At 43.3% G+C, this 27858-nt stretch overlaps 1 protein-coding gene and 1 pseudogene across 2 annotated transcripts in view; one reads left to right on the top strand and one right to left on the bottom strand.

The window, feature by feature from the left end:
* The window catches only part of SHROOM3 (shroom family member 3), a 330680-nt gene that overhangs the window by 83058 nt on the left and 219764 nt on the right, over positions 1 to 27858 (bottom strand). The window lies entirely within an intron of this gene.
* On the top strand, positions 17494 to 17787 carry LOC102189294 (annotated as a pseudogene).

The following is a 27858-nucleotide window of genomic DNA, read 5'->3' as shown; positions in this document are numbered from 1 at the left end:
GAAAGAATACTCAGAGCCAGTTTTTCTCCAAAAGACATTACAGCTTTCTAGAATGAATAAAGAGGGGCGAGGAGAGTCAGAAGGGAAGTGAAGGGGAGCTAGAAGCTGGAGCCACTCTAAATGCTACCCGACACAAGATGGAAGCTTCAGGTAGGCTAAATGATTTGAGAGCAGAAACTATGGGGGTTCCGATCCCAAGCAACAGCCTGGAGGATTGGCTCAATCCAAGAGTTGCTGGGAACTCAGCACAGAGGAGGAATCAAAGAAATGTCTGTGCAGTACAGCTGGGCAGAAGAGAGGCTCAGGCTTTCACCAGTCCTCCTAACCCAGAGTGGTCCAGGAGAGGCAGAAGGTTTCTGGTAAACCTAAGGAGGGCACAGGTGCCTGATGGATCTGAGGAGGCTACAGACACCACTACCCCAACTTCGATGTGATCAGACATGTCAGATACCAGCATGGGGAGATGGTGACATGGAGACCAAAGGGACAACTTTATCCAACTTCCCTACAACATACACACACACACACATACACACACACATATACACACACACCTGGACTTTGTCTAAGCACCTCACAACTCAGCTGCAACCTTAGGAGCTGAAAGAGATGGATTGGCTGACATTGTGTCTCCTTGCTGAATGAGGTCTCAAAACAGAAATTATAGTCTTTTTTTTTTTTTTTAAAGAAACAGATACATTTCTCCCATAAGTGTGTTTTTGGCTCAAGATTTGTAACCACTAACCATGCAAAATGCTCAGCCCTCTACCCGTGCCTAGCACACAAGAGCTCAAACGTAGTATCTCTAAATAGATGTATGTGCTGGTAGCAAATAGAGGAGAGATTTATGTCCAGGAAGGATGTAGAGAAGCTGTTTGAGACAGGTTCTGTAGGATGTACACGAGCTCACTTGGGTAGGAAGAGAGGAGGAAAAGGTCAGGATGGAACATGTTTGAAGGTCCCAAAGTATCAAATAGCACAGACCAATTGGGGAACCGGCAGAAACATGGCAGGAGTGGGCAGACAGAGTAGCTACAGAGGCAGAAGGTAGCAGGGGAGGCTTTTGGATCACTTTCAGGATTTGGACTTTGCCTTGTAGGCAGTGAGAAGCACTTTCCGCTGGTGTCATGCCTGGATCTGCACCTTCAAGAAGTCATGCTGGTGGCACGTGAAGGATGAACTGAATGGGAGGTGATGGGCTCACTGATTTTTACCACTAGGGTGGACTCCCACTCCTGTGGGTCCAGCGTTGCCTCATGGCTAACAGTGCAGTCTCTGGGAGGAGAACACTCAGATTTGAATCCTGGCCAACAGCACCTACTATGCGACCTCAGGCTGGTCATTACCAGCTCCACTGAAACAATGTTCTCTTCTATAAAATGAGAGCTAAAAACTGAACCTGAGTCAAAGGCTTGCTGGACTTTAAAATGTAAAGCTTTATATGATACACTTGGAACAGTGCCTAGCATAATGCCTGCCTATTCAATGTTCAGTCAGTTCAGTCACTAAGTCACGTCCAACTCTTTGTGACCCCCATGGACTCCAGCACACCAGGATTCCCTGGAATTTGGCTTCACCATCTCCTGGAATTTGCTGAAACTCAGGTCCATTGAGTGGGTGATGCTATCGAACCATCTCATCTTCTGTCGTCCCCTTCTCCTCCTGTCTTCAATCTTTCCCAGCTTATCAGGGTCTTTACCACTGAATTGGCTCTTCGCATCAGGTGGCCAAAGTGTTAAAGCTTCAGCTTCAGCATCAACCTTCCCAATGAATATTCAGTGTTAGGCTGTACTCATAATCACAGTTAACTTTGCATAGAGGAGAATGATGACCATGTCAGAGAATGATGTTAAAATCTTCAGCTCTGGATATTCATTTCAATTTTGGGCCAGATTTCAAGGGAGAAAAGCCACTTTGTAAATTCACTTGTAAAAAGTGTTCAGGTCAAGCACAATTCAAACAATGAAATCTCACTAGCTTAAAAGTGACTATAGTTGTGCTGGCAAAAGGGTTTTCCCTTTTAAGTCCTAAAGCTCTGAACAGGATTGACGTGAACTGTGAACAGCTGCCACCTCCCATCAGCGGCAGCAACCTTCCGGAAGAAGGTGAAGTGTGCTTGGTATGTGAAGGGGAAAAAAAAAAAGACATGTGACCTAGGTGACAATGAGAACTGTCAGCCCAGAACCCTGAAAGTTAAAACGCTATAAGTGACGGGTCCTTAAGAGCATGGATTCAGCTGGAGTGCTTTCAAATACCAGTACGTCCTTGTCACCAGGAGACTGGGGAGGTGGAGTGGCCAAAGGCAATCAGGGGTGAGCCAGCCAGCATTCTCAGCCTAACCTGAGCCTGTGCACAAGCGTGAACACTGTTTTCTATCAAGGGAGCTGAGTGTCTGTATTGATGGTGCCCAAGAAGCCTAAGAACTGAGGATTGAAATCTTTTCTGGGACATAACCCAAAATGTTTTGATGAAAGGTGTAAACCTTTTTTTTTTCTTTCTAGAAAAATATTAATAAGTTAATGAAGATATAGATGAAGATAAATAAGGACTGGGGAAAGGTGTGAAGAAAGGGAGACATAATCAATTTAGGGATGGAGTGCAGTGCAATTTCTGCCATTGTTTTGCAGCTTGTATTTTAACAAGAACTGCTTTCTTGTCTGAGTGCCTGCATGGTGGCCGGGTGGGGAGAAATCACCACTGAGACAGTGCAGGAGATGAGAGGAAAAGGAAGAAAGATTGGGCAGAGTAGACTTGGGATGAAAACAGCTGCATGCCTAGGGGGCTATAGGAGGGGCGTTCTATGGTCTAGTTGAGTATCTGAATCTATCATATGTAATAAGTACAAAGCACAACTGGAAACAAAGACAGGTGATACTGGGATAAACTGGCATACATATTGAACAAATGGTTCCTAGAAATGTGACTTGGGGCTTCCCCGGTGGTCCAGTGGTCAAGAATCCGCCTTGCAATGGCAGAAGCTGGTTCAATCCCTAGCCTAGGAAGATTCCACATGCCTCAGGGCAACTAAGCCCATGAGCCACAACTACTGGGCCAGCACTTTAGAGACCTCAAGTCACAACTACTGAGCCCATGCACTGCAATTGCTGAAGCCTGTGCTCCTAGAGCCTGTGCTCCGCAACAAGAGAATTCACTGCAATGAGAAAGCCGGAGCATGCAACTAACAGCAGCCCCTGCTCACCACAACTAGAGAAAGCCTGCCTGTAGCAATGAAAACCCAGCACAGCCTCCCCGATCAAATAAAATAAATAAATAAATCAATCTTTTTTTTTTTTAAGAAATGTCTTAATGTCTAAAGTCACCATGCTTACAAACTGACTTATTTATTACAAAAAGCTCCTCCCCTGACCAAAAGAATTCATCAAAGACACCAACAATTATTTCTTCATAATGATACAAAACATCAACAAAACCAAATTACTTATTCTTCTAATTGATTTGGTCTTTCTATCATATCCAGAATTTTAGGCCTTTCAATAAGGACATCTTATTCATAGCATCAAGACATCTATTCTACTGACTAGGTTTTCTTCCTAAGTTTGTATCATAGGAAGTCTTGACAGTGAAAAGTGAAAGTGGAGGTCACTCAGTTGTGTCCAACTCTTTGCAACCCCATGGACTACACAGTCCATGGAATTTTCAGAATACTGGAGTGGATAGCCTTTCCCTTCTCCAGGGGATCTTCCCGCCCAGAGGTTGAACCCAGGTCTCCCGCATTGCAGATGGATTCTTTACCAGCTGAGCCACAAGAGAACCCTAAATATACATAAGTATTTTAAATTTTTAAATGACATCAACATTGCTAGATGCTGCTTTAAGAACAATCCAAGGTGCTACAAAAGTATAACTCCAAGAGATAAAAACAAGAAAGGCTATTAGGGTAAAACCAACTGGAATTTTTAAAATGGGGAAATGACTTGCTTTGATGATTTACTGTTAATGAAATTTAGGCAGCATGGTATTTAATGTCTACATATTTTTTTTTAAGGGAGTTAAATCCCTTAGGTTTGGGGTTTGTTTTTTTTTTTAATAACCTAATCTTCATTTGTAAATTTAAACTTTTGAAAATAAAAGTTTTCCACTAGCTAGCTGGCAGCTTCATTGTTCTTGAAGTACTGGGGTCTCTAGCTTTCCAAATAGAAACAAAGAAATGGGGCTTCTGTTTACTTTTTTGGCAGTCTCATTTTAACTACTGACTTAAGCCAATTTGTCTCCCCTTATTTTTTAAAAAAGCTACAAACAATGTGCTTTAAAAAAAAAAAATTCTAGTCACCAAGCACCATGATTGATAGTTCATTTTCTAGGCTCCAAGTCACACAGTTTTATTTTATACTTTCACATGTAGATTCCACCAAGAGGAAAAATTTTCTCTGCTTTCTAGCTTATTTGCTTTTAAGCACAACTTTCTCCCAGCAGGTGTTCAGGAAACTGTTTTACTCCAAGCCGGATGTCAGCATTATTCAGCATACTTTAGTGTTCCTGCCTAGGAACCAGAAGATAAGATGGGGGAGAAAATTTATTTTAAAGTTCTTGTAATCAGCACCTGTGGGAGGTGTCCAGAGGGTGGTTGATTGACCAAAGGCAATAAGATAGCAGAGTCCTGGGCAGGTCCTTGCAGGCTGCTGGCTGCCATTTCTCAGTGGTAGACCAGAAAGAGCTGAGCGAAGCCTATGAGTAATAATACCAGTCACCATCTATTTTGTGCCCAGTATTAGTTTTACTCCTGCCTCGGGATTTATATACCTTATTTCTAATTTTTACAATCCCTCAGGGTAGCCATTTCTAGTCCTGTTTTACAGAAGAGAAAAGGAAGCTCAGATTTTATGTAACCTGCTAAGGTCAAAGTGTAGAAGGGACAGAAATGAAGAGTTGAAACAGTTGCCTGACTCTGAAGCCTAGGCCTTGTTCTCACACCATCCTGCTTGACCAAGAGAATGCAGGCTAAGCTACTTTCATCAGAGAATGAGGTCTTGCTGTTTCCTAAAGCAGGAGTCACCAACCTCTGGGATCTAATGCCTGATGATCTGAGGTGGAGCTGATGTCATAATGGTCGAAATAAAGTACATAATAAATGTAATGCACTTGAATCATCTCGAAACCATTCCTTCCACTCCCATCCCATCTACGGAAAAACTGTCTTCCACAAAACCAGTCCCTGGTGCCGAAAACATTGGGGATTACTATCGTAGAGGATGAAGGAAAATGGGCATATTTATCCTCTGTAGGTAGAGGCTTTAGTGCCATTCAGAGCACCAAGATAAAGAAAGCTACTTAAAAATACTTTTTGCCTCTATGTCTGGTGGAATATGAGGAAAGCCTCAGATCACTCCAAAATGTTCTTCTTTTCCTTGGGTAAATGGAAAGTTACTATATATTCCCCTTAAAAATTGTGATTTTTCCAAATGAAGGACATTTTACTTTGCTTGACTCCATCCATACTGACTCACTGACTTTTTTGCCAATGAGTCCAGTAATTACCATTTTGCAAGCATGCCTTGGTTTCCCTCTTTAGCACTTGACTCACATTTTCCATTGTCTGGGTGGAGATTCCTTCTTCAACTCCAATTTCTACTAAGGATATTTTTGCCAACCTCTCAGGACCTGCTCAATATATTCTTTACTCAATGAAACTTCTCTTATTCTTCAGTTCAGTTCAGTTCAGTTGCTCAGTTGTGTCTGACTCTTCGTGACCCCATGAATCGCAGCACACCAGGCCTCCCTGTCCATCACCAACTCCTGGAGTTTACCCAAACTCATGTCCATCGAGTCGGTGATGCCATCCAGCCATCTCATCCTCTGTCATCCCCTTCTCCTCCTGCCCCCAATCCCTCCCAGCATCAAAGTCTTTTCCAATGAGTCAACTCTTCCCATGAGGTGGCCAAAGTACTAGAGTTTCAGCTTTAGCATCATTCCTTCCAAAGAAATCCCAGGGCTGATCTCCTATAGGATGGGCTAGTTGGATCTCCTTGCAGTCCAAGGGACTCTCAAGAGTCTTCTCCAACACCACAGTTCAAAAGCATCGATTCTTTGGCGCTCAGCTTTCTTCTCAGTCCAACTGTCACATCCATACATGACCACAGGAAAAACCATAGCCTTGACTAGACGGACCTTTGTTGGCAAAGTAATGTCTCTGCTTTTCAATATGCTGTCTAAGCTAGTCATAACTTTCCTTCCAAGGAGCAAGCATCTTTTAATTTCATGGCTGCAATCACCATCTGCAGTGATTTTGGAGCCCCCCAAAATAAAGTCTGACACTGTTTCCACTGTTTCCTCATCTATTTCCCATGAAGTGATGGCACGAGATGCCATGATCTTCGTTTTCTGAATGTTGAGCTTTAAGCCAACTTTTTCACTCTCCACTTTCACTTTCATCAAGAGGCTTTTTAGTTCCTTTTCACTTTCTGCCATAAGGGTGGTGTCATCTGCATATCTGAGGTGATTGATATTTCTCCCGGCAATTTTGATTCCAGCTTGTGCTTCATCCAGCCCAGTGTTTCTCATGATGTACTCTGCATAGAAGTTAAATAAGCAGGGTAACAATATACAGCCTTGACGTACTCCCTTTCCTATTTGGAACCAGTCTGTTGTTCCATGTCCAGTTCTAACTGTTGCTTCCTGACCTGCATACAGGTTTCTTGAGAGGCAGGTCAGGTGGTCTGGTATTCCCATCTCTTTCAGAATTTTCCACAGTTGATTGTGATCCACACAGTCAAAGGCTTTGGCATAGTCAATAAAGCAGAAATAGATGTTTTTCTGGAACTTTCTTGCTTTTTCCATGATCCAGCGGATGTTGGCAATTTGATCTCTTATTCTTAACCAAAAGCAATTTCTCCATCCTCTGAATGTTCAAAAATACAGCACTGAATCATCTTCTATAGCTCTTATCACATTTTACCTTGAACACAGCCACTGGTGTCATTAAACAAAAATCTCCCCTCCCAGATTAGGTGTGTCAGGAAAAGGGATTACAACTCCTTCATCTCAGATGCCCAAGGTGCATGGCACGTGCTGGTATTGGGTGAATTAACGCTTCCACTTCATTACACCCATGCCCATCACCTTGTTTTTATGAGTCCATGTTGGTTTCGTTCTTTGTTTATGTTAAGCCCTAGTCTCTTAAAACCTTTCCCCAACCTGTCTAGCCTTCCCCCCAACTCTTGGAATTTATAGACTAAGTTTTTGGTACTTACACACAGCTTGGAAGCATTATCTGTTTTAATACAGAGTGTACGCTCTGTATTATATCTACTCCTGGAGCTAGTATCTCTCTGGATGATGCTATTATTGATATTAATAACCTTTTTCACTTAACAAACACTATGTGTCTCTGCTGAGTGCTTCTCATACCTTATCACATCCCCTACAGACCTCAAGGGTTGCCTGACTCTGTTTCTTAGCCTGTAACAGCCTTCTCCAGGGTTCCGACAACTAGATGGACAGTAAGATTCTAAAAGGCAGGGACCACATCCTTCTTATTCATGTCTGTTGCAGGGCATGGTAGAGAATGCATGCGTGTACGCTCAATCGCTTCAGTCCAGTCTCGTGTGACTCTTTGCAACTCTATGACTGTAGCCCGCCAGGCTCCTCTGTCCACGGGATTCTTCAGGCAAAATTACTGGAGTGGGTTGCCATTGCTCACCTCCAGGGATCTTCCCAACCCAGGGCTCAAACTGGAGTTTCCTGCATCTCCTGCATTACAGATGGATTCTTTACACTGAGCAACTAGGGAAGCCTCATGGTAGAGAATAAATCCTCAATAAATGTTCCATCAGAGTTTTAGAACTATAGTGAGTTAACAAAACAAACAGTGCTTTAAAATTTGTTTTTTAAAAAATACCAGTGGAAATTTCATATTACTAATTATCAAGTGAGACACTTCCTCTATCAGTTCATTAAATGGATGAGTTTTAGGCAAAAGAATGAAAGCCAATACTAAGCATCTTGTCTTTAAGCTTCCCTCCAGCTCCCTGCCGGCACCCGGCCTTGTTTATCTCTGGTCTATATTCACATTTGTGTCTGAAGGGAGCATTGGTCTCCTCTTCATGAGCTGGAATGAATGAAAAGATCTGATGGGAACTTAAAAGCTCCCCCACAGGAAACTGTCCGAGCCGTGATTTACATCCTGGTTTTCTTATTAACTAACTGCCAGGCTTCAGAAAACTGGAGCCAACCCAAATGGGGACCCTGGCAGCTGGCATGAAGCGTGAGACCAGAAACCAGCGAGTCACAGTTGCTAGAGGGTGGAAGGAAAGGGGAGGATGGGAAGGACAGAAGGACATGGCTTCTGGAAATTTACGGGTGCTCCTGGTAAGGAGGATGTTTCTTCGTGATTAGAGGACAACTCGCGCCTTTGATCCCCATGTTAGGGGGAGAGTCAGAAAGGCCAGCCTGCTAAGTGTTTAAGAGCTGGATTTGCTTTCTTCCTCACCAGGGCTTCCCTGGTGGCCCAGTTGATAAAGAATCTGCTGCTGGTGCAGGAGATGCAAAAGACACAGGTTCAATCCTTGGGTCAGGAAGGTCTCCTGAAAAAGGAAACAGCAACCTGACTAAGACACTAACAATCAATCACCCATCTTAGAATGTGTAGGAGAGAAGAAAAGATGAATGACCTAGAGCAATGTAAACGAGGGATGACTGTTCATGGAAAACAGCTATCTTTCACATTACCTAAGAAACACTTGAAAATTTTGACTTCCTGACATACCAGGTAATGCAGACATCGTACAGAACCAGAAGACTCCACCTTTTCAATTCTGGTTTAAAAATAACAGTGGTGATGGTGGTTTACTCGCTAAGTTGTGTCCGACTCTTGCGACCACATGCACTCTCCTGCCAGGCTCCTTTGTCCATGGAATTCTCCAGGCAAGAGCACTGGAGTGCTTTGCCATTTCCTTCTCCAGGGGATCTTCCTGACCCGGGGATCAAACTCACATCTCCTGCATTACAGGTGGATTCTTTACCACTGAGGAACCAGGGAAGCCAGAAAAACAATAGTAAAAGGGAGAGATGGGCGCTGTCCCTCCACAGGTACAGAGTTCCAGTTTTGCAAGATGACGTTCTGGAGAATTGCTGCACAATAATATGAATATACTTAACTACTGAACTGTACATAATGGATGAGGTGGTACATTTTAAAAAATATATTTATTTTTATTTATTTTATTTATTTTCACTTATTTGGCTCTACCAGGTCTTAGTTGCAGCATGCAAACTCTTAGTTGTGGCATGTGGGATCTAGTTCCCCAACCAGGGATCAAACCCAGGCCCCCTGCACTAGGAGCGAAGAGTCAGCCACGGGACCACCAGGGAAGTCCCAAGATGGTAAATTTGATGTCGTGTTTTTTTTAACCACAAGTAAAAATCTTTGAAAACTTAAAAAAAAAAAAAAAAGAACAAAAAGGAAAAAGAACATAACCAAATATATTGCAAAGAGGAAAATAAATTACAGCTCCTTTGGCTGTCTTATCCCCCTTTTTTTTCTCTTAGCAAGTTGCCTGATGAGTGAAAGTCACTCAGTTATGTCTGACTCTTTGTGACCCCATGGACCCCATGGAATTCTCCAGGCCAGAATACTGGAGTGGGTAGTCTTTCCCTTCTCCAGGAGATCTTCCCAACCCAGGGATCAAACCCAGGTGTCCTGCATTGTAGGTGGATTCTTTACCAACTGAGCTATCAGGGAAGCCTTGTAGTTATACACAAATATTCTTTCTCTTTATGTGGACAATAGTGGGAGGGGGAAGAGAAAGACATAGGCATTTGCAGAAACAGAGGTCTTCCTCTGCCTTTGGAGAATATCTCTTTTTGAACCACTGGCCAATAGGATAGTTTAAAAATTACATTATGTGTAATAGGGGGTGGCAAAGAAGCTTTTAAAGTCCAAAGAACAGATGACATTAAGTCTTTTTTTTTTTTTTTTCCAATAAAATCTTTTTTTTTTTTTTTTTAATTTTAAAATCTTTAATTCTTACATGCGTTCCCAAACATGAACCCCCCTCCCACCTCCCTCCCCACAACATCTCTCTGGGTCATGGGGATGACATTAAGTCTTTACTCAACATGCTAAGTTGCTTCAGTTGTGTCTCTTTGCTACTCCACGGACTGTAGCCCACCAGGCTCCTCTGTCCATGGGATTTTCCAGGCAAGAATACTGGAGTGGGTTGCCATTTCCCACTCCAGGGGATCTTCCTGACCCAGGAATCGAACCTACATCTCTTATGTCTCCTGCATTGGCAGGGGGGTTCTTTATCACTAGCACCACCTGGGAAGCCCAGTCTCCATCAGACTTTGTTTTAGAATCAAGTCCTTACTACTCAATTCCCAGACAAAAGTCTGATGGAAACTCATAGAGCTAACAATTAAGGACAGACAGGCCAACAGGAAAAGTAAGGAATCAAAATTTCTTCCTTTCTCGATTCTTATTCCTATCCCCCAAAACATCCCCCCTCCCCCATTTTTTTCCCTCTTTCTTATCCAGTTGGGAGGCTAAGCTGTTTATATTTACTGCTTTGACTTTGGGAACAGACTGTTTTTGAATCTGGCTTGGTTTGCAGTTTTTTTTTTTCTTTTGGAGATGGGTGTTTGTTGATCAAAGCGACAAACAACAATGTTGTTTTAATTTATGCTTCCTTTAGTTCTGCAAATTTGGGGAGGAGGGCTTTTTTATAAGAGGTAATGAGGCAGAATCTTCTTAATGGCAAGGATATTTTCTCACCAAATTAAAACCCGTGTATGCTTAAAAAAATAATGAAATAAAAGTAGCTTTTCTTTAGAGAGTAAATAAATCTTAAGGCAGGAAATTTCCCACACAGTTTGAGCTTGCTGTTCCTATCAATACAGGCTGGGGAAGGGGATAAACAGGACATTTTCTTTTCCTTTTTTTGTTCCCAACTTGAAGTAACAGAATGATTTACAGTAAGAAGAGTCTGATCAAAACATTTAAGTTGTAATGCCAGAGAGGATTAAAGAGAAGGGTCAGTGGGGAGAACAGTTAGGAAGTGGAGTGGATGGGCCTTGTTAATTTTGTGTGGACCCTTCTTTAAAATCTCTTTCCTGACACAAGCAGCCATGTTTCTTTGCATCCTGCCCATAATAAATCTATTTGACTCAATACAAAATATCTAAGTTACTTTCCAAATTGTTCAGTCGCTAAGACGTGTCCAGCTCTTTGTGATCCCATGGACTGTAGCTAGCCAGGCTTTCCTGGCTAACTTTTTGAAAGTGAATAAATCAGGGATTTTTAGAGAATCCACAGAGTCTTGCAACCACTGCCACAATCCAGTTTTAGGATATCTTCATCACCTCAGAAAGTTCCCTTATGCCTAATCCCTGCTCTCACCCCCAATGTCAGGCATCTGTTATTTGTCTCTATAGATTTGCCTTTTCTAAATATTTCAAATAAATGGAATCATACAGTATGTAATTTTTTATGCCTGGTTTCTTTCTCTTATCATAATGTGTCTGAAGTTCTGCTAAAGAATCTGTATATGAGTCTTTGAGTGGACAGACAGAGGCTCTGTTAGTTTGGATTAAATGTAGGAGGTGGTAAGAAAAATCAAGAGCTCAAGGAAGACACCCAGATTTCAAGCTTAAGCAACTGGCTGGATGATGACATAATTCACTGAAATGGGGAAGGTGCCTCGGTACCTCATATAAGTGGAAAGTGAAAAGTGAAAGTGTTAGTCGTTCAGTTGTGTCCAGCTCTTTGCACTCCCATGGAAGTGGAATCATACAGTATTTGTTCTATTTGTGCCTGGCTTACTTCACCGAGCATAATGTTAAGTTATGCGTACATACTACGTTTTACTTATCCATTCATCTGCTGATAGATACTTGCTTGAGTGGCTTGTACCTTTGGCTACTGTAAATAATACCCCTACGAATGTGGGTGTACACATATCTCTTCCAGTCCCTGCTTGTTTGGCATTTACTTTCAAAAAATTTTAAGATAAAAGAGTTGGAAGATCTTTGCCATACTGAATCAGGGGGGAAGTGGGCAGGGTACAGCCTTCAAAAGAATAACATAGCCCTGGCTTCCATGGTGGCTTAGTGGTAAGGAATCTGTCTGCCGTTGCAGGAGACGTGGGTTCGATCCCCACTCTGGAAAGATCCCACATGCTGAGGAGCAACTAAGCCCACAATTACTGAGACTGTGCTCTAGGGCCCAAGATCTGCAGCTACTGAAGCCCGAGTGCTCTAGAGCCCACGCTCTGAAGTGCGAGAAGTCACTGCAATGAGAAGCCTGCAGCCCGCAACTAGAGCAGACCCTGCTCACCACAACTAGAGAGAGCCTGTGTGCATCAATGAAGACTCATCACAGCCAAACAAACAAACAAACAGACAAAAAAGAAGGACACAGCCTGAGGAAAAACAACATAAACTGGAAAAAATCAGCTAGGTCCAAGATGGCAGACGAGTTGACTTCCAATAAACCTTGAGCCTCAGTACAAGCTCATTGTAACACGCCAGCAAAGCTAAATGACACACCCCCCAGGCTCCATGACAATTCCAAGGCCAACAGTAAAGGTGAAAAAGTGAGAAGTGGCCCAATTCCTGGAAATCTCCACCCCTTCTCCCAAAGAGCTGGAATATTCCTCCCACTCATTAGCCTGTGAAATTACCCACTCCTATAAAAACTGACAACCCCATATCCTGGTGCCACTCGTACTTTCTAAGATGACCCACACTCTGGATTGTTTCTAAATTAATCCACTTTTTATCCATCCCTTTGTCTCTCACTGAATTCTTTCTTCGATGAGACATCAAGAACCTGAGCCTTATTAAGCCCTGAGACCAGGTCTGTGATCTCAGTTAAAAGACAGTGGATTCAAGTCCCATTCTGGGTTATACCTTTTCAATACTTTAACCCAGGAAAGCTGTAATAATGCATCATCACTTGAATCATAGGTGTTCATGTGATCAGGTTAAGACTGTAATTACAAATACCACCTGCACTGAGTGAGGCCAAAACTTTCTCCAGCTTTAAGAGATACTGAGTTTCACTGGACTTTTCTTAAACTCTAGACCTAAAATTCAGCAAACTGTTCTTTTTTCCTTTTGGAGGATTTTGATGATATCACCTTGAATAAATCAAAACTTGAGGCTCAAGTTCCTTAAAAAATTTTTCCGATAATCTATGAGGTCCTGTGCTCAGTTGTGTCTGATTCTTCATGACCCCATGGACTGTAGCCCACCAGGCTCCTCTGTCCATGGGATTTCTCAGGCAAGAATACTGGAGTAGGTTGCCATTTCCTTCTCCAGGGGATCCTCCCAACCCAGGGATGGAACCCATGTCCTCCTGAATCTCTTGCACTGGCAGGTGGATTCTTTACCACTGAGTCACTTGGGAAATGTGGGGTCCTGAAAGTGACCCGGTTCTCTTTGCTTCTGCGATGAAAGTATTCACTGGGCACTTCATAAAGTGCTTGAAGTTTTCTGTGGTTCATCAGGTCAGACCGGTCTGCAATGAGACTCTTGAATTTACCGAGACAGCACTTATCAGGGAATGAAGTTATGACATGGGGTCAGGATGTCACACCTGATGGCAGAGAGAGAGATTAGACACAGACCAGCAAACTGCAGGGAGAGGTTTTGAAGGAAGGGGTAAACACAGTCCTAGCTGCACTAACTTGCATTTTACTCTCAAAAACACCATTGTTCTCTGCATACAAACAGAGCATGCAGCTCTTGGAAAATAACAGAACGGGGCAATGTTTTCATTCTACCTAGCTCATGAGAGTGCTGAGAATTGCCAGGAAGTTTCACTTTCATGCATTGGAGAAGAAAATGGCAACCCACTCCAGTATTCTTGCCTGGAGAATCCCAGAGACAGAGGAGCCTAGTGGGCTGCTGTCTATGGGGTCGCACAGAGTTGGACACGACTAAAGCGACTTAGCAGCAGCAGCAGCAGCAAGTTAATAAAATCAGCAAGCTTAGATAGCCATGAACATCAGAAAACACCATTCTAATTGTGAGAGATGTGGCAAAAAGCAGCGAAATCCACAGAACAGTCCAGCATGCCAGGAAAGGAGTCAATCTCACCATTGCTGGAGGGAAAACCACATGGGCCTGCGCCTTGGGAACATGCTCCCTGCAATGGTTGTTCCTTCTGTTCGATTCCAAGCTCTACGCCCAGGGTGCAGAGGGAAAGCCACAATTTCCTGGAACACTTTCCAGAATGCCCCACCCTCCACTGGAATGGAAGGTGGGACAAGAAATTAAACACAGGGTATCAGTGGCAGGGAGATAAGAGATTAAAAAAGAAAACAACACTAAAACTTGTACCATAGCCAGGCCACACACATCAATTAAGTGCCTCATAGGCAGAGCTGTGGCCACTTGCAGATTTGGGGGTTCTGATGTGAAGAGCCAGCTCACTGACAAAGATCCTGATCCTGGAAAAGACTGAAGGCAAAAGGGGGGTGGCAGAGGATGAGATGGTTGGATGGCATCACCAACTCAATGGACATGAGTTTAAGTAAGCTCCAGGAGATGATGAAGGTCAGAGCAGCAGTCGATAGGGTCTCAAAGAGTCAGACACGACTGAGCGACTGAACAACAACACTAATATAAGGCCCGTGGGCAGAGGTTCATTTTCACGCAAAGTCCTCAGAGGTCTTGTTATACAGGCAGTAAATCTATCCCGCCTACCTTTGGATGGCATGGTCAGCTGTGGACTCCCAGGGGAGAACTGCAGAAACCCAGGCCCTTCTTTAGGAGGGGGGATCATTCCCTCTGAATCAGTTAATTCTCACTCTAGACTGTACCTGCAAACCTCTTGGGAGGCTTATAAAACCAGAGGGCCAGGACCAACCCCAAACCAATGAGTCAGAATTTGGGGTGATGATCCCATAGTTAGTTTTAAAGGATCCACAGATGATTCTTATGTGCAGCTAAGGAATCACAGCCATCAGTCAACTTGGGCTTCTAGCTGCATAAACTCAAGCGGAATTATCAATCAACAATGTATTGCATACATTTCATAACGTGAAACAGAGGTTCCTCTCAAGAAATACAACTTAGGAAGCTCTATTTGTTAGCTAGGGTTGCCGTAACAAAACACTTGTCTTAAGTAACAAATGAATATTTGCAGTTCTGGGCGCTAGAGGTTCAAGAATAAGATGTCAACATGTTTGTTTTCTCCTGGGGCCTCTCTCCTTAGCTTGCAGGAGGCCACCTTTTCATTGTGTCTCGTGTGGTCTTTCCTCTGTGTGTATCCCTCAGTGCTTCTTTGCATGTCCAAGTTTCTTATAAGGACAGGAGTCAGGTTGGATTGGGGCTCACCTTGACGGTATCATTTTAACTTAAGCATATATTTCAAGGCCCTATTGCCAAATATAGTCACATTCTGAGATATTGGGGGTTAGGACTTCAATATATGAATTTGGGGGGTAGGGGACAATTCAGTCCATAACATAAGTTCTTCAGATGACAAGGTGGCTATCCTAAATAAACTCTTTGACTTCACAAATACCAAATGTTTCATTTACTTAAGAAGTCAAAATCTCCTGATGACTAAGCAAACGTATTAAGAAGAGAGTAATTTTTGAAATTATGTGTATGCTGAGCATCCCACATGGTAACTAAGGGCTTACAGAGAAAACACTCTTTTAAATGGCCAGAATTAATGCCAGGAAGTAGCTCATCTATTTTAAAATCTGGCTCATTATTTTCAACTGCTAGGAAATAAGTGTCAGACGAATTTGGTATGTGTAACCCAGGTAAGAAATTGTTTGAACAGTCTGACAAGGTGTCTCAAAATGGTAGCTTGGGTGAAACAGGTGTCATGACTCTGGTTCCTGTAGAACCGAGAAGGCAAATGGACTAAGCTGAACCTGGGGGATTGGAGTGCCTAGAAGGCTCATGCCCTGTCTCAAGGGCCTTGCAGAAAGTGGGCTCACTGTTCCTTGAGCTCCAACTTCTAAAAAAAATAAAGGACATCTGGATTTTTCACATGGAAATTTCCAGTTTTCAATGTTGAAAATGAATTCGAGTAAAAAAGCACCACCATTCTGTGGGCCAAATAAAACATAGCTTAGGAGAGTCTGGGCTGCTTTGCTTTTGGTGTAAAGCCATAGGGTGACCAGGTTCTAGTCTTGCCTTGGAAGCTGTGTGACTCTGCCATCAGTTCATCTGGAATTCATCTTGAAAAATATGAGATGCCTTATGAGAGTTTCATGGAAGTCAGGTACACAATTCTTTCATTCTCTGTTGGAAGAAATGCAGAGTCCCCAAGTCCAAAAAAGATTTCAAGCACGGACTCAAGAACTCCTAAGACCCTAGCATCTGAATAGAAGCAGGTCAATTTCACTGGCTCCTTCCCTCCTTCAATTAGTTTCAAGCTAATTGAAGATAACCTTTCCTGGAATGGATTTAGTTAGTTGAAAAGTTTTGATTTGGAACTAATACTATATACCAATATACTAATGCAAATTTAGGGCTTCTCCAGTGGCTCAGACAATAAAGAATCTGCCTGCAATGCAGGAGACCTGGGTTCACTCCCTGGGTCGGGAAGATCCCCTGGAGAAGGAAATAGCAACCCACTCCAGTACTCTTGCCTGGAGAATCCCATGGACAGAGAAGCCTGGAGGGCCACAGTCCATGAAGTTGCAAAGAGTCAGACACAACTGAGCATACATGCATGCAATGCAAATTTATTGAAATAATGCATTATTTCGATAAATACTTTCTAGAATCCCAGAGATTGATGCATATGTGCATGTTAAGTCACTTCAGTCATGTCTGATTCTCTGCAACTCTATACTGGAGAATACTGAAGTGAGTTGCCATGCCCTCCTCCAGGGATCTTCCCCACCCAGGGATCAAACCTGAATCTTTTATGTCTCCTGCATTGGCAGGCAGGTTCTTTACCACTAGCGCCACCTGCGAAGCCCATCAGAGATTTATACAGTGACTTAAATCAACAAACCTCAAAGTCCCCTTTCAGGAGAAGATACCCCTTGAGAAGCAAGGGGTAACTATCCATTGTGGGATAGTTAACAGAGCTCTACCCAGGAACCTAGGGACATAGCTCTGGGCTCGTCTCTGAATAACCAACTCTCTGAATCAATTTCTCTGATCTTCAGTTTGACTATAAAGTTCTTGGGACTTTTCATCCCTAAGATCCATTATTCTAGTTACCAAAATTAAACTATTAATTCTCAATTCTGCAACCAGCTATGAGGCCCTAGGAAATGACAAAAATCAACTTGGTTAAATCACTTTAACCTGTGTCTAAGTATTCCAGTCTTCATCGTTGCCAGCTAGAGAACTTGATCATGTTGGATGCGTGTCAAAACTCAATGTAGAAGCACTTAGATGTTTTCAAATGCAGGGAGTTTTATAAATGCATAGAACACAAGTGGCAAGGGATAATTCTTGAAGCCACAGTAAATACAATTCTTTAGGAGGAAAATATTTTTGAAATCTCTGGCTTTAAAAGGAACTGGATAGCTCTTTGGTCTCAGCGGCAGAAGCAAGATGACAAACGGAACGTCATTGCTTGGAAAGCATCCGAATAAGACGCACACGCTGTGCCGCCGCTGTGGCTCTAAAGCCTACCACCTTCAGAAGTTGACCTGTGGCAAGTGTGGCTACCTTACCAAGCAAAAGAGAAAGTACAAGTGGAGTGCTAAAGCTAAAGGATGAAATACCACAGAGACTGGTTGAATGAAGCACCTAAAAATTGTATACCGCAGATTCAGGCATGGATTCCATGAAAGAACAACACGTAAACCCAAGCGAGTGGCCACTGCAGCACTTAGTTCATCCTAAGGATTTCCACGATTAGCCAGGCAATAAATGTTCTGTTTGTTTGTTTGTTTGTTTTTAAGCAACTGGATAATTAAAAATGATGCTGGTTTTAAAATTTCATCATGGACCGCTGTGATAGGCAGAACTCTAAAGATGGTCCCAAGACTTCTGCTCCCTGGTTACTTGATCATGCATTAATTTATGTACTACTGGGAAGAGGGTGTGCAGATGCGATTATGTTTCCAAGCTGAATGACCTTAAGATACAGAGATTATTCAGGTGAGTCTGACCCAATCAGATGAGTCTTTTTAAAAGCAGTAAGGAAGACAGAGAGATTTAAACCTAGGGGCATGGAAGTCTAGGGAAGTGGGTGAGAAATCAATGTATTTTGCAAGCTTGAAGATAGAAGGGGCCATGTGAGAAAAAGGTGCAAATGAGCTACCCAGGTGGCTCACTGATGAAGAATCTGCCTGCCAATGTAGGAGATGAAGGAGATAAGGGTTGGATCTCCTGGAGTAGGAAATGGCAACCTACTCCACTATCCTTGCCTGGAAAATTCCTTGGACAGAGGAGACTGGAAGGCTATAGTCCATGGAGTTGTAAAGAGTCAGACACAACTAACCAACTGAGCATGCACACACTAGGAGCAGAGAACTGCTCTAAATGACAGCCAGTGAGGAAACCACAGGAACTGAACTGAACCAACAATCTGAATGAGTTCGAAAGTGGATTTTTCCAAGAGCCTCCAGATAAGAACCCAGCCTGGGTGATACTTCATTTCAACCTTGAGACCATAAGCATAGAACGCAACTGAGTCATACAGGACTCCTGACCTGTAGAACTATGAGCTAATATATTTGTGCTGCTCTAAGATGCCATGTTTGCAGTAAATTTATTCCACAGCAATAGAAAACTAACACATTTGTTGCCAGCAACAAATGTCAAGAAGGTTGTGAAGCAACTGGTACTGTATTGTAGGATGGTGCCACGACTTTGGAAAATAGTATGAAAGTTTCTTATTTGGCAAACCTACATCTACCCTATGATCCAGCATCTCATCTAAGAGAATGAGAACATATGTCTACAAAAGGGCTTGAACACTAATATCCATAGCAGCTTTATTCATAATAACCCCACACTGGATACAGCCCAAATGTCCATCAGCGGGAGGATGGATAAACAGTGAACATAGACAACACCATGGATGAAGTTTAAGAACATTATGTTGAGTAAAAAAATACCATACAAAAGAGTACGTACTGAGTTATTTAATGTGTAAGCTTTAGAAGAGGCAAATCTAATTTATGGTGAAATAAATCAGAATACCGGATGCTTGGGGGGTGGGGGATGGACTGGGATGGGGCATGGAGTTTATGATGAAAATGGTCTATCTTAACAGGGGTATAGATTACACAGGTATATACATTTATCAGGATTCTGAAAATGGAACTGTAATACTGAAGCTTGTAAATGATATCTCAATAAAAATATATTGAAAAGTAAATTAAAAAAATTTAAGCCTGTAATGTTATAGACTGGTTATTATTAAGGTGTTAATTGGTGAATCAGATGGCAAAGAATCTGCCTGCAATGCATGAGAGCCAGGTTCCATCCCTGGGTTGGGAAGATCTGCTAGAGAAGGGAATGGCTACCCACTCCAGCATTCTTGCCTGGAGAATCCCATGAACAGAGGAACCTGGAGGGCTACAGTCCATCCGGTAGCAAAGAGTTGAACATGACTGAGCAACTAACACTAGGTGTATCCATTTAAAAGCACAGGGGGGAAGAATTAATCCAGAGGTGAGGGCATTTGGCCCTCTGAGCAGCTGGATGAAAAACTGTTGGGCAGTGAGGATTATCTTCAGTTCAGTTCAGTTCAGTTGCTCAGTCGTGTCCGACTCTTTGTGACCCCACAGACTGTAGCACATGAGGCCTCCTGAGGACCTTAAACCACTCCAGAGACTCAAATTGTCCTGTAAAAACCTACTATAAGTTTATTTTATGTCCAGGTCCAAAATGCTAAAATGAGCTTCCATGGTGGCTCAGATGGTAAAGAATCCGCCTACAATGCAGGAGACCTGGGTTTAATCCCTGGGTTGGGAAGATCCCCTGGAGGAGGGCATGGCAACACACTCCAGTATTTTTGCCTGGAGAACCCCCATGGACCAGAGGAGCCTGGTGGGCTGCAGTCTGTGGGGGTCGCAAAGAGTTGGACACGACTGAGGGACTAAACACACACAAACAGCATAGATGCCAACGGGGCTGCAGCGACCCAAACAGGAAGGTCTCTGAAGGGAGCTGAGAGCGCAGGGACAAGTGGGACTTCCGTATGAGGGAGGTGGAGCTTCCAGCTCTCAGATCTGATGGCCAAGGGTCAGCAACCCACAGGGGTGGCCTCCATGTGACAGCCAGCACTCTGACCTCGAAGGCCTCCGGGGATATTGCTGCACACCTGCATTCCTGGTCTCTTTAGTATTAACACACTGGGAAATACACAATATGTTGTGATGGGCTGCTACAGGTTTTCTTTTTATTGAATTATAGTTGATGGATCAATATAATATTGTATAAGTAACAAGTGAACAATGTAGCGATTCAAAATTTTAAAAGGTTATACTCCTACAGTTATTATAAAATACTGGCTATATTCCCCATGTTGTACAATATATCCATGCACCTTATTTTATACTTAATTGTTTCTACTTCTTAATCCCCTACTTTCTATACTGCCCTTCCTCCCTTCCCTCTTCTCACCAGTAACTGCTGGTTTGTTCTCTGTATCCGTGTAAACTCATCTTTTTTAGTTGGTGGAGAGGCTTCTCAAAGCTCATAGAAATGTCACTGGATTCTTCAGACTTACACTTTGGTACTTGGGAAGGAACTTTAAACAGAGCCAACAATTGTAGGCTAAAATTCTCTCAGTTTGACTGACATGGATTTAAACCAAAATGGCCAACATGAGAAACTGTTTTAAAATGTGGGCTGCACTTTTTCTAAGGAGCTCTAATGGTTACACAGTGGGGGTGTGTGTGTGTGTGTGTGTGTGTGCGCGCGCGCGCGCTCGTGTGTGTGTGTGTGTGTGTGTGTGTGTGTGTGTGTGTGGAGGGGGGAGTGTAAAGTAGTAGAGCCACTTGATTGGCAAGGTGTCTTCGATCTGTTGGACTCTGTCCTTAAAAAGTTCCATGGGTATGTGGGAAGTGATTGGTACTCAGCCCTCTCCAGAGGGGAAATCAGTAAGGTCACATGGGGAAGCTGTGCTAGGGAGAGGAGAGGTGAGCTAAAGGATGGGCCTTGAGAATTTACAATAAGAGTTAATATGAGACCAGTTAGTAAGAGTGGGCACTGGAATCAAATTTTCAGGTAGTCAATTGGAAAAGGAAGCATGGAATTTCAATGATATTCTTTCTTAGGTGAGTCTTTCGTTTGTTTGTTTAATCATAACAATGATTTGGAAAAACTTTACTAGTGAGTCAGTGATGGTTTTGGCTACATATACCATAAATCAGGACTTCCCAGGTGGCACTACTTGTAAAGAATCTGCCTGCCAATGCAGGAGACCCAAGAGATATGGGTTCAATCCTGGAGTCAGGAAAATCTCCTGGAGGAAGGCATGGCAACCCACTCCAGTATTCTTGCCTGGAGAATCCCGTGGACAGAGGAGCCTGGTGGGCTACAGCCCATAGGGTCACAAAGAGTCAAAAATGACTAAAGCGACTGAGCACGCACACACTATAAACTAGTTACAATGCCCTAATAATTTCTTAAAAAACTTTTACCAGGAAATGATGCGAAGTGACATGGAATCCACAGGTTTTGTTCTTTTATATAAGTTTTAGGTATCTGACTTGTCAGTTTTGCAACCTGATTGATTTTGATACTAAGCAGTATTTGATATTTTGGCTTTGAGTGGAGCTGAGACTATTCATTTTTCCATCCAAAGGTGCCAACATTGGCCATTACTTGGATCCTACCAGTTATGTGTGCATGCGTGTGCACACACACACACACACACACACGGGTTAGAAGGGGTTCCTGCAGGAACGCTTACTAAACTCTTACCACACAGTTAGAATTCATTGTTCCTAGCTTGTGTCTCTCACTTGAAAATGAGGTCTTTGGGTGAATGCAATGGTTTGTCTTCTTTATCCTTTATTCTTAATACCTAACAGAGTATCTGACACATAGTTGATGGAAGTATTTTTAGTCTTGCTATTTCCTGTTATGTTCTCTATGGAGATGAAAAAACAGCCCTGGTTTTTCTTTTTCTACATGAAGACACAGTCATGGCTCAATCTCAAATCCAGCCACATAACCTTTCCTTGGCTTTTCTGTCTTTAGACCCTGCCCGCCCCGCCCCTCCAGCAAGGTTCTTTCAGAAATGAAGCAAGAGTTTCTGAACAACCTGGTGAATTCCAATTAGGGCAGGGAACACAAGTCACCAATGCTTGGGGTTTGAACACCTGACATTTTGGTGGCCAGCTTCCCTCCTTCACAGTCTGGTGGGTGCCAAGCCCATGTGATGTGAACTTTCCTAATTGTCACAACTGTTGTGTGACTGTGGAGATATATTATCAAGTATGAGGAAAAGCCTTTGGTCACTACGAAACAGGTTATCAGCTTCACTTCATGTAGAAAAGGTTCAGAGGTGAAGGGAGATATCTGCATCGCAAACCAATGGTTTCCCAACAACCCCACGAACGTACTAAAGTCTACAAAAATAGGACCGATTCCAGGACTGCCCCATGTGACCACAGAAAAGACCCAGGTGGCCACAATCTGAGAACGCGAGTCCTTGGAAAGGGTCCTGAAACCAGTACAGTCTGCAGGGGACCAGGTGTGACTCGGTCTTGACTTACTTGTCAGGCTTGGCGACAGTCTGTTCTCTGTGTTACGTGTGTATCAGGAAACACAATAGTTACAGAGCTGAGAAACAGGCTTCCTCTATAATTAGTGCAACAGGCCAATGGATGTCACTGTTGCACCATGGAAACAGAATCTCAACCCTGATGGGACTTGGAGCAGCCTTGCACTCACTGCTTGGTTACTTTAACAGAGCAGAGAGCACCTTGAACCAAAGGGAAAGGACTTCAAGTGGATGGTCAGATGTTGTGATTTATACATATATGCGATCATTCAGATCTTCACTTGCAGTTCCTGGCTCACAGCTCCCAAACTCTTGGAATTTCCTAAGTGATAGGAGCTTACAGGTGTCTCTTATTAGGTTAATGAGGTCTGGTCGCCAGTGCAGACAACCTTGTGATGAGAGGGTTGGAACTTTCAGTCCCAGGCCTAGACCCAGAGGGCCTGGAGGTTGACTTCAATCACCAATGGCCAGTGGTTTAGTCAATTGGGCCTATCCAATAAAGCCTCCATAAAAAAGGATGTGTGTGCATGTGTGTGTGGTTGGGGGTCGGGGACGTTTCAGAAAGCTTCAGGCTGGGGAGCACATGGGCCGTGGGGAGGGTGGAGCACCTGGAGAGGGGATGGAAGCACATATCCTCTCCCTGTAGCTTGCCCTGCGCGTCTCTTCCATCCAGTTGTCCTGAGTTACAGTCTTTCACGATAAACCAGGGATCTAACAAATGAAATGTTTTTCTGAGTTCTGTGAGCCACTCTAGAAAATTCACTGAGCCCAAAGAGGGGTCCGGGGGCAATGCAGGAGACCCCAGTTGAACCCCTGAGTTGGGAAGATCCCCTGGGGAAGGGAATGGCAACCCTTTCCAGTATTCTTGCCAGAAAATCCCATGGACAGAGGAGCCTGGCAGACTACAGTCCTTGGGGTCGCAAAGAGTCCAACATGTCTGAGAGACTAACACACAGGTAACAACCTGGACTTGTGATTGTCATTCTTGAGTGGGAAGGGATCACTACAACCTCCAATTTGTGGTGTATAGGTCAGAAGCACAGGTAACCAGGTGGGCTACATCTAGTTCTGAAGTGTGTGTGTTTGTGTAGAAATGAACCCTTAATCTACGGAATTTGATGCCATCTCTGTGTAGTGTCAGAATTGAGTTGAATTCTCAGACTTCCTGCTGGTGACAAGGAATTGCTTCTTGGGGTGGAGAAATCCCCACCACACACACACGCACATACTGGAATTGGGTTCAGAATGCCAAAAAAGATGGTAATATTCCACTTTTAATTTTTAGAGCTAGTAATGAGCAGGTACATTTGGGTTAAGGCAAAACATTCAAATTAAGGCAAATAGCTTTGAACAGAGTAGGGACCTATGGATGAATGTGTCTGTCACCAACCTGTCAGGGGAAAAGCTGAAAAAATGAATCAAACCAAGTCCTTGGACTTCAAATATTGGGTTTCTTCCACTCCACATGACTGCATTTCACAATTAAACAATGTGCAAAATTATTTTTAAAATATATAAGCTGATACTTAGAGTGAGACCTCTCATCATATCAATGGCCTGGCATAAATATTTTGGAAGGAATTTCTAATCCTCAACCTGAATAATGAAAGCCTCCTTGTTTTCCAATGACCCGAGAGAGAGAAATCCCAGTGGCATTTCCTGGCAGTTCTTAATGTCTTTAGAGCTGTCACAGGTCATAGGCTATAATCATTCTGGGGTTTTCTGATGAGGAGACCTGTCACTGCTGTCAGGCAGGCTTAACTGGCCTTTGGGGACACTTTCTTAAAATATAAGTAAATTGGGCAACTAATCCTATACTTCTGTGTCTTGGTTCTTCTAGGAGCCTTGAAGTCTAGATTTGGAGAAAGAAAGGTTAAGGGAGCAATCCTGGAGAGAAGTGACACAGGAATTTCTTTGTGTTTATTTTAAAGACATCTATACCACTCAATCTTTAGCCCAGTAACCATCACCCCCATTATCTGGTTCATAGTCATTCTTGGTCTTGGGCACATTTAATATTTTCAGATAGAAATGATGGGAGATCATCTTATTGACCCAGAATTTATACATATATTCACATACTATATTATATTATCATATATTTAGTGATTTAATTTATATAGTTAATGATTACACATTTATAATTATAAATGTATTATATATATAAATTACCAAATCATTTAACACGCATGAGTTATACTCATGTCCCTGGCCATGAATCTGAAGAGACTGACAATGGACTATGGGCCCAAGACTTCACTTGTAGGTGCCAGGAATCTGAGATGAAAGCTGCCACTTAGGTGGGTGCCACTTGCATGTAATACTTGGTAGGCTGTTTCTTTTTCCCTTAAACAATTTGGAATGCCCGAAAATGATACACAGACATTGGTTTAATTTTCAATGACATCAGTCATTCCTCTATTTAGTAAGTACTTTGGCCACCTCATGCGAAGAGTTGACTCATTGGAAAAGACTCTGACGCTGGGAGGGATTGGGGGCAGGAGGAGAAGGGGACGACCGAGGATGAGATGGCTGGATGGCATCGCTGACTTGATGGATGTGAGTCTGAGTGAACTCCGGGAGTTGGTGATGGACAGGGAGGCCTGGCGTGCTGCGATTCATGGGGTCGCAGAGTCGGACACGACTGAGTGACTGAACTGAACTGAACTGAACTGAAGCACCCACTAAGCATAAAAGCCAATGGTAACAAAGTTCACTTCTTTCTGACTGAAGTCATTTTCACCAGTTTAATCCACACTTAGCCAAAGCCACACAGCAGGACAAAGCAGAAGTTAAGACAGCCAAACAGAGCTCAGGTCACTAGCTGTGTGACTTTGGGTTAACAACTTTCCTCCTCTGGGTTTCGATTTTCTCATTTGCAAAATGGAGATAAGAAGTTGTCGACATGATAGCATATTACAAGGATTACCTTCACTCAGTTATTTTCTACATGCTAGACCCTGAGAGTGGCACCTTGGAACAAATGTGACTGGCAGTCATCCTGACTTGCTCCCTCTTCCTCTGCTCTCACACCCAAAGAGTCACCAAGTCATGCAATCTTATCTCTGCAAGATTTCTCAAATCTATCCCCTCCTTCCATGGCCTTAGTTCCAGCCCTCATTATCCTTGGCCTCCTAAGTTGGTCTCCCTGCTTTTACTCTTGTGCCCCTTAAATCCATTTTCTGCATATTGACCACAGCAATAGGTTTAAACAAAAGCATGGTACTGCCTCACTAACAGCCCGTCAATGGCTCTCCACCTTCCTGACCATGAAATTCTCCAGGCAAGAATACTGGAGTAGGTTGCCATTCCCTTCCCCAAGGGATCTTCCTGACCCAGGGATCAAACCTGGGTTTCCTGCATTGCAAGCAGACTCTTTACTGTCTGAGCCACGAGGGAGGCCCAGCATAAAGCATAAGCTCTTAGACTGGCAAACAAGGTCATCCTGTCTGTCTATCCCGGATTTAGCATCCCCTGCCCAATACACACACACTCTCTAGGCTGCTTTTCATCTCTGCATCTTGTTTATGCTTCAGTGTTGCAACACTGAATTACACCTCTGTTCATCTTTTAAGACTCAGCTCAGTTTAGGCAACTCAGAAAAGCCTTTTCTGATGCTTCTGCTTTCTTGGGATACCTCCCAAGCTCGGTCAGGCGCTTTCTCTCCTGACCTTTATCACGAGCTTGCAGCTCCTGCATGTGGCAATTTCACTGCATCTGTTTGGCAATTTATTTATTTATTAGTATTTCTCCCTTACTAGACTCTTCTCCATAAGGACAGAAAGCATGTCTTCTTCATCCTTGTATCCCCATCACCTGGCGCTGTGCCTGGCACACAGCCAGGGCTCAGGAAATAAAGGGAATGTGGCAGCGAAATCAACAGTGTGAGACCCAGGCCATGCTTTTTGTGCACACCATGCCCCATCTCAAATACGCCCTATGTCTGAAACACTGGTTCTCAACTAGGGGTAATTTTGCTCCCAGGGGGACATTTTTCAGCGCCTGGAAACCTTCAGGCTATCACGACGACGGGGGTGGGGGAGTGGTGGCAGCGGGGAGAGGGAATGTGCTTCTAGCATCCAGTGGATAGAGGCCACGGATGCTACCTAACAGAGCCTAGGACAGCCCTACCACACAACCCACAATGGAGAATTATCCAGCCCCAACTGCTAATATTGATAGGAGCCCAAATTGAAAAATCCTGCTCCAGAACAGGATCTGGAACATGGACGATCTCAATACAGGATTCCTGATGCTGGCACCATTGCCAGGAATGATAATCATGATATATATACATCATATAATTGGACAGTTTACTGTTTTCAGTTTATTGAGCAGTTCTGTGTGATATTCGCTCACTTCACAGCATCAGACCAGAGGGAGTTCCATTCTACTTTTACAAACACACTTTACATAAGGCAAAGTCCAGTGGAGTATGACACATGGCCCTCTCTCTCCTAACACACACATATACAACACACCTGCCCCAGGCCTGCAACCCTAAACAACCAGCTAGAACGCCTGGGCTGTGTGGGTATATCTGTTAGTTCACCAGCTGTGGTGTTGTTGGAACACACACACACACTCAAAAGTACTTCACATCTTGCGTGGACTCATAACTTGAACACCCTCTCCAATAAGGCCTGGCCTCTCTGGGATCACAAGGGAAGCGTAACAATGAAAACTTTCAAGCTGTCAGGTGAGTTTTGTTTATTAGTCATCTGACACAACACAGGTGAGGCAGTAGCCTGTGTCATGGGGCACAGGCTGACCCACTTCTCAGGGAACGTCATCCCATCAATGACATATATACTAGAATTACTTATTCATATTGGGCAATTCTTTTCATCCATGCGTATTTCACTATTGAGAGTTTGGAGATGAGGTGCATGGTGAAGGAGGCTGCCTAGAGGTAGCAAAACCAGGATGTAAGTTCTAAATTCACCAGAGTGACCCCTGCTTATAATTCAGCTGCATGACCCCCTGTCTGAACCCTGAGGCAAATTTATGATCAGTTTCTCATGGTTATCTTCAGCTCCTCTTTCAGCTGTCCTCTTATCAGTCCAGATGTCTTTTTGCTTTTGAGATGAGCCATTTTTCTTGTCTTACCAACTCCCTTTTTTCTTTATCTATTCAAATTATTAAACTGCTAAAACTGATTGCCAACGCTGGTTATGTTTGCCCTTGCTTAATACACACTGGCATGGAAGTGGTGGAGTCCATCTTTT

The sequence above is a fragment of the Capra hircus genome, chromosome 6 (genome assembly GCF_001704415.2).
Source record: "Capra hircus breed San Clemente chromosome 6, ASM170441v1, whole genome shotgun sequence".
Taxonomy (NCBI): domain Eukaryota; kingdom Metazoa; phylum Chordata; class Mammalia; order Artiodactyla; family Bovidae; genus Capra; species Capra hircus.
This window is presented reverse-complemented; position numbering and strand designations above follow the sequence as displayed.